The following is a 5,025-nucleotide window of genomic DNA, read 5'->3' as shown; positions in this document are numbered from 1 at the left end:
TCCATTTCCACCCAAGTATAGACCGTATTTCCTACATGGACCTAAGTGGGAACAAAGATCCTTTGAAGGTTTGTGCTAGAACAACAGAAAGGAAAATGATTTTTAGGTGGAGTCTAGAAAGAAAATAGGCTTAGCTAAGATCACATGAGGAAGGGAATCCTACTATTTACAGGTTTTCTAATTTAACCCTGTCATACCTATTTCTGTTGCAATAATAGAGCTGTCTTTCAGAGAATCAGTCTTCTCATCTATGGTCTTATAGCTCCTCCATCGAGAAATTCGACAACACTGTCGCTTTTTAAAATAATTTTGTCTTTTCAGTTGACACATAATTATTCATACTTATGGAGAACAGAGTGATAATTCATTTCATATATGTGGCATGTAATGATCAAAGCAAGGTAATTGGCATTCCCATCTCATCCTTTTTATTGTCATATGCCTGCACCAATAGTCATCAAAGTACATTTAAGATTTTTGTCTAGAACTTGAAAGCATAGGAGGATGAAGCCATCTTAGCAATATAAATAATGTTCTAGATAACTCATATGACAAAAAAACTACCAAACCTTTATTTTCATACTTTGTAAGATAAATAAATAAATATCCAGTAATTAAATCCAAAGAGAGAACACAACAGAATTAATAAGAGTTAAATGTTAGCTTCTTGACACACCTTCAGGGACCAAGCCTTTATCAGCATTCTAACCAATTATGATACTAAATAAGGTTATATTATAAGGTTAATTGATTTTAATTTGAAAATCATTGTGTTACTCTCACTGGCTTCCCTTTTTCTGCTCTACAGAAATATCCAATCTGCTGTAATTTTCTAGAGAGTAACATCACTGTGACCTGCTGGCAATCTCTGGTTGCACATTTGTTGATCCAGAAGGAAATCGCCAGGTTCATTTGGCATTGTAGGCCAATGTAATGCCACAAAGATTGTTGTGAAAGCTCTCTGTGATGTGGAATAAAATATTCATCCCAACAAATATTCCTTGGGTCATGCTTAGAAATATCACAGCAGTATAATGATAGGACCACAATCAACACTCAGTTCAGGCAAACTAATTTTCTTAGGAAGACTTCAAAGACCAACAGACAAGACCAAAGTACTGGTGAAGTCAATTAAATTGCAATATATATTCATTCTGATTAGGGTGTTTACATATGACAGCAGTATCCTCTGGATAATTCTTCATTTACATATATACATGCACAATCTAAGATTCAATAAAACTTGTTACTCGCATATCTGCAAATATAAACATAATTTCTACAAGTAATTTTTGAAGCTGAAATACTAGCTTGTGTATGACTTCTCATGAGTGGCCATGGCTTTGCAGTTTCAATGCAAATTTCTTGTGATTATATTCACAATTAAGTCTTTTTCTAACTAATAGGAAGTAGAATTTTGAGGTGATTATTAATTCTTTAAATTATAATTATATGTCCACATTAAATAACAGGAAGAGTACATGAATAAGTTAATCAAGGATAGTTAAATACAAAACATACATTATTTTCTTTATTAGAAGGATTTATTTCACAATCAAGTATTTTCTCAAAGTTCATGTCGTGCTTTCAATGAAATAATATGACCTATGTGCTTTATTTCTCTCCTTTCAAACCTGTAATTTTCATATACCTCTTGATTAAGTTTTCTGCTTACCTAAATATGAAACTCATAATTTCTCTTAAGAAGGACTGAAATGTAATTGAAGAAAACCGTATTATATTTCCCAATTTTTCCTTAAGAAAAATGTAAGTAAATGAAAAATTGATATATATGTATATTTTTAAACTTTCTTAATTAAACATAATGAAAGTAATGAAAATATTAAATAGTTTATTTGAACAAGAGACAATTTATGAATTGGGAAGAACCAAAAAATATATATAAAGAAAGAGAAAGAAAAATGTGGTTTTGGACTCCATTGAAGCACAGGGGACAGGCTTTTTAAAAATGATTGCTTCTGATTAGATGAACTTAAGTTTAATTTTTTTCTAATATAAGTGTTTACAAGAAATAGTCCAAGTTATGTTTCACTTATGTTTGCAATTCAAATAAGGTTAAAATTATCTTCATGGACTAATTTACTTTGCTCAGGGATTTTTCAGACCTGATTTCCATTTCAATTTACTTTGATGGATACATTGATTAGTGGATAGATAGAAAATGCGTGGTAATATAGGTCTTGAATATTATAAAAATCTATAATAAAGAACAGCAGTCAGAAAATATATTCTGTAAAATGAAGAACAGAAAATATAGAGACTTTGCAAAACTAAATTTTCTTATTCACCAATAATCAACTGCCATGTATAACTAAACAGAACAAACAAAGAAAAAAATGTCGACCCATCAGCCTTAAAAAGAGCCATGGAAACTGCCAGTGGAAGTAAGTATATACCATTAAACTCTATGAGACCATGTATTTTACATATATATTTATATATATGTATGTTTATATATATATATACATGTATATGTTTATATATGGATATGATGCAATGTATATTTAGATATGCAAATGTGATAAAATATGCAAATTTAAATTACAGATGAATATGCGTGCATGATTAAAATCATGCTAATTGGGTGAATGCATATCAATTGATATATACTAATAGAGAAGGTTAATGGACCAATAGATAAGTTAGGTATTGTCATTCATTCAAAGTAAATATTACATTCATTTAGCAGAAGATATTCTAGCCACTGAAATTCTATGAAAGATAAGGACTTCAAATTTGTTTTGAAATAGCAAAAGAAACAATAAAAATGGACTTCAAATACCAAATGATCAACAGCCCACATAGTACAGTTTTGATTTGGTTGATCAAATATATCAGATTTTTGTTTTCCTTTGAGAATGAAGAAGCACTGCATATGTGCAAAAATAGAATAGGTAATAACATTTATGCCATATTTAGTCGTTGGAAAGAATTGATTTTCTTTATGTTCAAAACAAGGATGAGGATATAGACAATGTAGAAACAAATGCATTTCAGATATATTAGGGCTTTTATCATATTTCATTAACAGTCAATTTCTCTCATTATAATGGCTTGTGTTTTATATACTCCCTTAGTTGTTTAAACTTCTTAGTATCTACCATATTGTGCTTTAAATTTTATTTAAACATCTGCATTAGAATAGATAACTTATTATGAATAAAATGTTTACAAATAACATTTTTTAAATACCACGTTATATCTTTGTAATATAAGCTGTGCTTAGAATTGTGGTTGCTTGACATTTAAAGAATGTTATTTTAGTACAATCGCTTCCAAGTAAATACAAAAAAAATTCAAATTTATCTTTAATTCTTCGAAAATACACAGTATTTCTTAGCATTTTTACACTTTAAATGTACATAGTGGCCTGATTCTGCAAAAGAAATTTAGACCTGGAATCCATAAACCATAACATAAGTTGCTAAAAAAAATCCCTCAATTAAAAAATGAATGATCGGCAGTGGAAAGGGGTTCGGGCGCGGGAGCGGGGGGAGTGGGGGGGGTGGGGGCCCGAGCGCCACAAGAGTATGACGGGGTTGTACGAGCTGGTGTGGCGGGTGCTACACGCGCTGCTCTGTCTACACCGCAGGCTCACCTCCTGGCTCCGCCTTCCGTTCGGCACCTGGAACTGGATCTGGAGGCGCTGCTACCGTGTAGCCTCCGCTGCGGTCCTAGAGCCGCTCGGCTTTAGCTCCGTAAGCCCCCGGCAGTAGGCAGGAACCGCCGTTACCACCCGCACCCGCGCGCGGGCCCGGGTCCGGCCGCCGCCCACCCCCAGCCGCGCTGGCGCGCGGACGGCGGTTCCCTGGAGAAGTTGCCTGTACACCTGGACCTGGTGATCACCGCGGAGGAGCAGGAACCCAGCTTCTCGGACATCACGAGCATCGTGGTGTGGTTGGTGCACGGCGGTGGGTATCTCCTACATTAGTGTCTACGACCACCAAGGTATTTTCAAAAGAAATAATTCCAGACTGATGGATGAAATTTTAAAACAATAGCAGGAACTTCTGGGCCTAGATTGTTCCAAATACTCACCAGGGTTTGCAAATAGTAATGACAAAGATGATCAAGTTTTAAATTGCCATTTGGCAGTGAAGGTGCTGTCCCCAGAAGATGGAAAAGCAGATATTGTGAGAGCTGCTCAGGACTTTTGGCAGTTAGTAGCCCAGCAGCAAAAGAGATCTACAGATTTGGATGTAGATATGTTAGACAGTTTACTTAGTTCAAATGGTTTCCCTTTCCTGATTTAGTATTGAAGTTTGGTCCTGTGGACAGCACATTAGACTTTCTTCCCTGGCAAATCAGATTGACTGAGATTGTCTCTTTGCCTTCCCACCTAAACATCCGTTATGAGGACTTTTTCTCTGCCCTTCGTCAATATGCAGCCTGCGAACAGCGACTGGGAAAGTAGTGATCCCTGGTTGCATAATTTGAGTTCAGGCTTTTGGAGAAAAGGACCCAAGTGACTCTGATGTTTACAAGGCACCTATGAAACCCTGTGCACACCTAATTCATATTCTTCATAATTTATCAACAAACAAAAAAAAGTGTCTTACTTGAGAGTGAGTGTATGAGTGTGTGCAAGTGTGTGTGCATGTGTGTGTGTGTGTATGGAAATAAACTTATAAATGGGGGAAGTATTGGAGAATGAAATAAGTAGACCTACAACTTTTGAGCAAATAGCAGCAGTGTTTTAGGAGCTGAGATTTCACATGTAAAGCTTTGGGCCCCTACTACTTCCCTGTTTTTGTGGGGAGTAAAGGGAGGGAGTGACTAAAACTGGGTTGTTGTTTGGGGAGAAGGGAGTAATTTTTGTTCTGTCTTTCCTAGTGACCAAACTTTAATTTTTTAAAATAATATATTATTAAATGGAGGTATTCTTAGTTTGAGGGAGTTGCAGAGAATGGAGTTCTGTGTTGCTCACTTGTTAAAAGTTTGCTCCTCTTCAGAGGAGAGAGAATACCTATCTTAAAATACCCGTCCATTTTCATTTCTTACTTC

At 35.2% G+C, this 5,025-nt stretch overlaps 1 pseudogene; it reads left to right on the top strand.

Moving 5' to 3' along the window:
• Positions 1-3,551: 3,551 nt before the first annotated feature.
• LOC124974214 (dehydrodolichyl diphosphate synthase complex subunit NUS1-like) lies at positions 3,552-4,507 on the top strand (annotated as a pseudogene).
• The last annotated feature ends 518 nt before the right edge of the window (positions 4,508-5,025 follow it).

The sequence above is a fragment of the Sciurus carolinensis genome, unplaced genomic scaffold (genome assembly GCF_902686445.1).
Source record: "Sciurus carolinensis unplaced genomic scaffold, mSciCar1.2, whole genome shotgun sequence".
Classification (NCBI taxonomy): domain Eukaryota; kingdom Metazoa; phylum Chordata; class Mammalia; order Rodentia; family Sciuridae; genus Sciurus; species Sciurus carolinensis.
The sequence above is the reverse complement of the archived record's forward strand: the minus strand, read 5'-3'. Positions and strand labels throughout refer to the sequence as shown.